Source organism: Canis aureus, chromosome 36 (assembly GCF_053574225.1).
Source record: "Canis aureus isolate CA01 chromosome 36, VMU_Caureus_v.1.0, whole genome shotgun sequence".
NCBI lineage: Eukaryota > Metazoa > Chordata > Mammalia > Carnivora > Canidae > Canis > Canis aureus.
The window spans coordinates 13,969,051-13,977,421 of NC_135646.1; the positions used below are offsets into that span (position 1 = coordinate 13,969,051).

An 8,371-nucleotide genomic window follows, 5' to 3' on the forward strand; every position below is an offset into this window, starting at 1 on the left:
GGTCCGCCGGGTGTCTCAGTACCGAGGGCGCTGGCCTGGCGGTGGCGGCGGGGAACTTCTCTGGAGCCCCGTGTGGCCGGGCCTGGCAGGCTCTGGGCGGCTGCCCCGCCGCGGTCCCCCCGGCAGCGGACTGGCTGCGGCAGGTGCCGAGGGGCCACGATTCCGACGCCCCGACTCTGCAGCGGGGGCACATCCCAGAGGCTGGCGGCGCGGGGGGCGGGGGCGGGGGCGGGGCTGGAGCGCGGGGAGGCGGGTCCGGGGCGGGGCCTGGGCGGGGCCAGGTGGGCGCGGGGAGGCGGGGCCGGGGCGGGGCCGGAGCGCGGGGAGGCGGGGCCAGGGCACCCCTGCTTCGCGGGCTCTCCTCTTGCCTTTGCAGCTGCGGCGACGGCAGCACCATCCTCCTCCTCCTCGCTTCCTTTCCTTCCCTTCTGCTTCTTTCTCTTCTCCTCCTCTCCCTCTCCCTCTCTTCCCGGTCTCACTCTTTTTTCCCCCTTTCCCTTAGAGCCTTCGTTCTCCAGGTCCAGCCGTAGGCTCAGCGCCCGCGGACCTCCCAATGTGCGCCCTGGTAGGAGATGCGCCGCCCCTCGGGTGCCGTGCAGGGCTCTCTACACCCCCCCCCCCCCCCCCCGAGGCAGAGGTGGGAGGAGGGTCTCTGTGCGGTGGCTGCAGGCCGAGGTCGGCTGAGCTGCCCCGGAGCGTCAGTCCTGCCCCCCCACCCCCCGCGTGTCCTCAGGGAGCGGGGCGCTGGTGCTGGGCTCCTGGAGGTCCCCCTCCACGGGCCAGGATTAATACTACCTGCGATCGCAATGTGCAACTCTGCAAAGATAATAGAAGTGGGATTTCGAGATGAAACAAACGGGCAGCATTTCCTCCTGTCCCACTCTCCACTGCTTGCTGTGGAGTGAGGAGCACTTGGTCACTTTCAAGTAATTTTTGAAATCCAAGAATACTCAAGGTTGATGGGAGTGGAGAGTGGGAGAGTAGGAAATGCGAATGGATGAGTTTTGCCCTTTTCTGAGTTTTAGTCTTTACTCTTTTATTTTTCCTCTCTTTTTTTTTTTTTTTTTTTGAATTACGGAAACAAACATCCGAAATTTATCTAATCCATTTTTCTTTCTTCTTTTTAAGGGTTATTTCAGCGCTGCTCTGCTGGCTGTGTTCTTTCTCCTTGTCTTTTATTTGAGACAGAAATTTCAAGAATCTGCGGGGAAACAGGGCAGGAGTATGGAGGTGTGTGTTTGAGGGAAGGGAGGGAGTAAAATGAATTAAGTCAGAAAGACCATCCTTGCAAAGGAGAACGTTAGTGTCATTCTGACTGGTACAACCAGCCTTTGGGATTTTGTCAGCAAATTTCAGTAGCAAAAGCCCATTTCACAAGATCATTGTTTGCCACCTGCTGTGAGCTCTTATCACAGTGCTTCCAGGACATAGACCCCACGAGGGAGGCTACGTACATGTGTACACACATAAATATTGTAATGTTACAAACAGCAGTGCATTTCTGAAGACAAATAATTTGAGGGCTTGGGGATTGAACTATGCGTGACAGTTGTAAAGGAACAAAAGATATTGTCTGGAGGATACCATATGATTTGGACAAAGGGATCAGTGGATATTGGTAAGGATCAAAGGTACACTACATTTTAAAAGACCAAGCAGCATTGAAAATGTTTACTAACCCAAATAGACCATTGAAGTTAAGTGATATTACAGTTTATTGTATTTGAGAAAAAGAAATCTAGTTTCTGATAGATGAATCGTTTCTATTAAAAATATCAATTTTAAAATTTACTTTCAATTTCTTTTTTTTTAAATACACACTTAATGACTTTGTCTCCCATTCAACAAGAATAAAACTGAACTCCATTGTTATAAAGGGTGCTTCCCCTTCAAATTCATGCAAGTTCTTGAAAATGCAATGTGTGATGGACATGGATCTTATAATTCATCAATTCATTGCTCTTGACTTTTCTGGAAGTGGAGGAGTCAGGTTGTGATAAAATATCTTTTCTGCATTCCTGGTCCTCCACAATTTCCAAATCCCAAACAAGTACAGATTGGAGACTAGGTAAGCCAGGTTGTTACAGCAGTGTCCTCTGGACCTCATCTTGCAAAGACCACTCTATCCAGCGTTTATAGCATAACGTAAACGTAAAATGGGTAAAGGCAACATTGGTGTGAGAAATCTAGAGTACAACTACATAAAAAGGGTCCTGATGGGTAATTAGATCAGGTAGGGATATACTGACTTATTTAGTTCAGGGAACTGCACTAGGCACCATAGAGATTAATGTAAGAACAACGAAAAATGAACTTACTTGTTAGAAAGTCTAGCAATGGAATGGGAAAGAGATGCATACATGTGATACATGAACAGATCATTATGTCATGTTTCCCATATTTGTGAAATGGGGATGATGATGGTGATGAAGATGACGACAGTACAAATAGAAATAATAGAAATATCTAATTGTCACTGATTATTTTCTCTATGGCAGGCATTGCTCTCAGTATCTTACTTGGATTAAATTTATATATCACAATTTTTCATTATGAGTCTCTGTCCTCAGCATTATGAGATTTTCATATGACCTGTGCTCTGCCCACTGAGTATCATTGCGTGTCCCTGTTCTCTCATAGCCCCAAACAGCCTCATGCTCTTCTGTCTGTCTAGGATTGAAAACCAACAATGGAGGAAGGGGACATCTTCCTCTTGATATACTGAAGCACATTAGCTCAATGCCACTACAGGACCAGACTCATGCTGTATGTCAAATAGCAATGTTTTGTTTGGGGCAGTGGTTTGGCTTGGATTTTTTATTATTCTCTAGAAGATGTGACATATATACATATATGTTCTCCAAATATATGTATATATTCTCCAATCAAAAGAGCTCTCACTGATATAGTTACTTTCCTCCAAGGATTTTTTTTTAAGATTTTATTTATTCATGAGAAACACAGAGAGAGAGGCAGGGACACAGGCAGAGAGAAAAGCAGGCTCCCTGTGAGGGAGCTGATGTGGGACTTGATCCCAGGACCCCAGGATCATGACCTGAGCCAAAGGCAGATGCTCAACCACTGAGCCACTCAGGCACCCCTCCTCAGAGGATTTTATTTCCAAATTTTCTAACTATAAAGGTCCCGCCTTCCCACTGAGCATCCTTTCTCCTATAGAGTATGCAAAATAATGTGTTTGGAAAATAACAATATATCTATTATTTACTGTGTTTGATCATAACAATTTGGTTTTTTTTTTGGAGTTCTACATTATTATGCTTATGTATTGTTGATAAAACATTAAGGAGGTATGCAAAATTCTTTGTAAATTACTGAATTTGACGTTTAAGATTATTCCATTTGTGATGTCGCTTGCCTTGACCTACCTGGTAGTGAACTAGAATTTGATTATGGAAGATTTCTTTTTACCCCTATTCTTTGCTCTGAAAAGTTGCAGCATTGTAAAGAATGAATTAATAAATTACTTGTATAAACTGTACATGGCGTTTACCTAAGATTTGTAGCAATATTTGAGTTGGATCTATGATTCATATGGTAAGACATTGCTCCTGCACCTAATTACAGTAGGAATGAGCTTCACAGGTAATCAAATAACCAAAAACTTTCAGTGGTTTAAAAGTTGAAAGTTCAGTAGGTAAAGTTTAATCCTACTTCACAAAGTATCTACCCCCCCAGATTTTATTTTATTTTAAAGATTTTATTATTTATTTATTCATGAAAGACACAGAGAGAGAGAGGCAGAGACATAGGCAGAGGGAGAAGCAAGCTCCATGCAGGGAGCCTGATGCGGGACTCGATCCTGGGACTCCAGGATCACGCCCTGAGCCAAAGGCAGGAGCTAAACCATTGAGCCACCCAGGGATCCCCTTCAACCCCCCAGATTTTAAATGCTCCAAAATGCTGTCAAAAGTAAGTTGTTGAAAATACTTCTGTGATATTAGTGTAATATGTGTAAGGGAAATATAAGAGAAATCAAAGTTCATGAAGGAAAATGCAAAATTTTCTCTTTTGCTAAAGAAAAATATGCTCATGTATTTTAGAATACATGACCATTGTGTTGGTCATATCTCAGATTTTTAAGAAAACCTCTGTATTTATAAGAAGCCAGAAGCGAAATCTTTTAAAATTAAACATATAAGGAAAAATTTTAAACAAAGTGTTTGATTCATTTTTCAAAATATTTCAGTTTATCATTTATCTATTGCAAACAGACCACTCCAGGTTTAGTGCTATAAAACAATACTTTCATTATACTCACAGATTCTGTGCTTAGAGATAAGAATAGCACACAGCAAGAACATGTCTCTAGAGCCTTAGCTGGGGAGACTCAAAAGCTGAGATAACTGGACAGATGGTGATGGGAAGGATATAGTGGTGTTTTCACTCGCATGTGAAGGTGTTAATGTCGACTGAATCTTGGATCTCAGGAGGGCTTTCAAATGGAGCATCCACCTGTGACTTTCCTCTATGGTCTCTCTGAATGGCTAGCCTGGACTTCCTCACAGTATGAGTGGTTGCTAAGAGCAAGTCTTCTCAAAAAGCAAACCTGGAGGCATGACATTGTAAGATAGACCCCTGGAGATCACGTAGTGTTACCTTTCCCCTCTACTATGGGCCAAGGAAGTCACAAAAGTCCAGTAGATTCCAGATGATGGCACACAAACCAGCCCTTCATAGGAGAAGTGTCATGGTCCCACAGAACCTGGGTGAAATACAGATTCGTGTGGCCATCTTTTGGAGATACCTACTGTAGTCTTTACTATGGGCACACAATTCACTTTTCCTGTGCATAGAAATACACATATTTTCTCACAATGTGCCCAAGATTCATCCAATTGTGAGAATGAGAAGCAGCTTTATTTTCATACCCCATAAGTGCTGGCTCTTTTACTCCTTTAGCTCCTCTCATTTTCTACTTAGCAGCTGATGGCCATGTGTATTTTCAGCGCTGCTTGGTAATCTTGGCCAGGTCACATATTTGCCAGGTAGACTTTCTATTTACCATGTAATTGTGGGAAATAGTTTTGCTAAATTTTTGCCTCTGTATAACAAGTGTCTTTTTTTTTTTTTTGGTCCAATTTTGACTAACAATCTCCTTAAGGCTTTTTCAGCTTCTCCCCAGTCCCAGAACAGTGCCACATATTTTAGGTTTTCATTATCTTAGCACCCTAATCTTAATACTAAAACCAGTACCACTACTGCTGTCATAATAAACCATCCCAGTCATGTAAAGCAGCCATCATTATGCACACGGATTCTGTGGGTCAGGAACTTGGGTAGGACACAGTATGGATGGTTTGTCTGTGTGCCATGGTGTCTGGGTCCTCAGGGATGGAAGTAGAAATGCTCCCACTTATCATCCTTCCCAAAGGCCTACTTGTGGTTATTGTCACCACAGTGCTGGGCTCTAGGGTTAGCTGTCCTGACTTCCAAAAGATTAAAACTTATACCAGGGTTTACAACAAGTGTATTGTTGGACTGTCAACTAAGGTTATTCCTGGAGTCCATATGTCCATGGGCCGGCAGGCAGGAACCACAGTCTTGGCCTTCTCAGGAGGAATCAGGGGTGCTATTACATAATGCAGACCCAAGAAATAAGTTTGGTATCCAGGTGATCCTCTTGGCCACCTGTTGGTACTCTTTTGTTCAATTCTGAGAGTAAATGGTTAAGTGCAGCATCTAGGACTGAGAAGACCATATTGGCCAAGGACTCAGATGCTATTTAATGAAAAAACTATCTTAGAATATATTTTACATTATCATCTCCTTTATATTCCTTATAGCAAAGTCACTTTCCTTTGAATCTTAATATTATAAAATATAACATTTTAACTTCTGACTTTTATTTTATATTACATTAAAACTTACTAACAATGATTATTTAATACCAGGTCAGATAGATGAGGTACATCCTTTCCTGGTAAAGGAAAAAAGTTAAAATAAAAGCAAGATGCTACTTGCAAATCATTTCAGAAATTAAATATTTACTATGCTGTAATTTGGGAGGGGAAATATGGGAAATATTTTCCATGTGTAAATTTTTTATCATGACTGCTGATTAATTTTATTGGTCTTTAAGAGTAGATAGTTTGTCATGACACTTACTAAGAGGATAACAGGCTTTTGAAATATTTTTTTCCAAAGAATAATAGTACTTTGTTACATGATCTATTTCAGAGTGACTAATAAATTTTTATCCATTAACATCAGATATATTCTTTAAAAATGCAGTCTAATGAAGTTGATTTTTTAAACCACATTTCCTACCAAAAAAGGCCCATAAAGCCATCTGAAATGTTTATTTTTGAATTTTCCTTTACCTTGTAAAATAGTAGAGTGTTAAAATTTGAAAATGATTTTGAAACAATTCCCTCACTTTGTAGAGAGAGAAGTTAGAAAGTTTATTTGAGTCATCTAAAATCCTACTGCTAATTACTGCCAGAACTCTCAACTAACATGTGTCAAAATCTATTATAAAATGTTCTCTGTCACAGTGTCTTTGGAATCCTTATAATAAGTATTTGTTTTTTCTACCTATCTTGATGACAGATGTCTTGCTTTTCTTATTTGTCTGCTTATTATTTTCACTAAATAGACTTTATTACGTAGTCTGCATTTCTATTTCTTTTCCTGAAAACAGATAAAATATTTGGAGAGGATTGCTTTGTATGTGCTAGTCTGGTATTAAAATATAAAAAAGCACGATTCACCCAATATATATTTTTTATCTATTTCACAGGATGTTTAATATTTCTTACCCATATCTTTGACATAAGGATCCTGCTCCAAAGGATACCAGCCAGCATCAGTAGTAGAAAGAAGAAAGATAGGGATATGTGTAGACTCTCACTGACATTTTTAGTTTGCTTATATTTTTATAAATCCTAGGTCATGGATAACTTCTGCTAGATACAAGTGTTTTTTGCTTGGTTTTGTTTTTTGTTTGTTTTTGTTTTTGTTTGTTTTTGTTTTTGTTTTACTTATAACTGCAGAACATTTTAATTCTAAAGAGCTTTAATACATGAAAAGCCCCATAGTTTCCAAATGCCCATCAAAGAGGGAATGAATTATCAGTCCCATCAGAGCTGGGGAAAAATTTTTTAAAGGGGGCGGAGGGATGAAGGCTGACAACCATTCTCTTTCAAAAAGATAAACACTGTGTCCTCAGAATGTTACTTGATATGAATAGGCAAGAGGGTAATAACTGTCCATGTTTGCCTTATATATTGTATTGGGCCAAAAATGCCAACTGAACTATTCAAGAATGACTTGCTAAAACGTTGAAAAAATGAAAGACTTCGTCCTTGTCATAGACGGCCACTTCCGTGGAACATTCGGTGCACATGACCGGGTGATAGATTTCTTCTGCTTGTGCCTCTGTCTGCTCTGCAGTGTCTTCGTGGTTAGACCTCATCTTCTTATGGCCTCGCCTTTTCTTCCTGTTCTCTGAGATTTTTGTATCTTAGAACCTCCTCTTTGTTGACAGAACAATTCATCACAAACATTGCTCTATACTGAGTTTTGTATGATTCATGCCTTTGGCAATCAAGACATGGTGTGGTCATGCAGACAGGGCAATTCAAGATAGCATCACTATTTGGAACAGGCCGTTGTTGATATGGTCTCTGTATTCCAAAACCATGGTAGCCTCTTCTTTGTGCATCAACCCAGGCCTGATCTCTGTTATCTTTTTCAGGATCATATAATAACTCATCATTTGTTGGAATCCTGTGTCGTTTTTTCTTTTCCTTCTTGGTTACCTGTGCTGTTTTGTCTTCATCTTCAGAATCAGAATCAAAATATATACCATCATAGTACTTTGTCAGAGCTGTTCCAACTTTTCCAGTTCCTGAGGAAGACCCTGTTTCCAGAGAGGATAACTTGTCCTCCATTGTTTTTATGGTGGAATTTAATTCAGCTTCCATTTCTTTTTCAAATTCATCTTCACTAGATGATTCACTTTCTTCAGTAAGACATTCTCTGATGAGTTTTCTTTTTTGGTCAGGAGTTCCATGTAAAAGCACATCCATTTCATCTTCAGAACTGCTCAAAGCAGGTGGTCGCTAGGCTCTTCCACTGCGTAGGGGTCATACTCATCCTGGAGCCGGCTCATGGTGACCTACACCCTCGGACGCCGACTACAAGCGTCCACACAGCATCTGTTTACACCATAGGTACCCGGGCTAGAACCCTGGCTTTGTTTTTAATTCTTACTTGAACTATTACTGATTTAATGGCACTTCTTAATGGTTAGAAAACTTAATAATCTAAAAAAATAAAATAAAATAAAAATAAAATAATAAATAAATAAATAAATAAATAAATAAATAAATAAATAAATAAAAATAAA

At 40.5% G+C, this 8,371-nt stretch overlaps 1 pseudogene; it reads right to left on the reverse strand.

Moving 5' to 3' along the window:
- Nucleotides 1-7,264: 7,264 nt before the first annotated feature.
- Nucleotides 7,265-8,149, reverse strand: LOC144306199 (E2F-associated phosphoprotein pseudogene; annotated as a pseudogene).
- Between the last annotated feature and the right edge of the window lie 222 nt (nucleotides 8,150-8,371).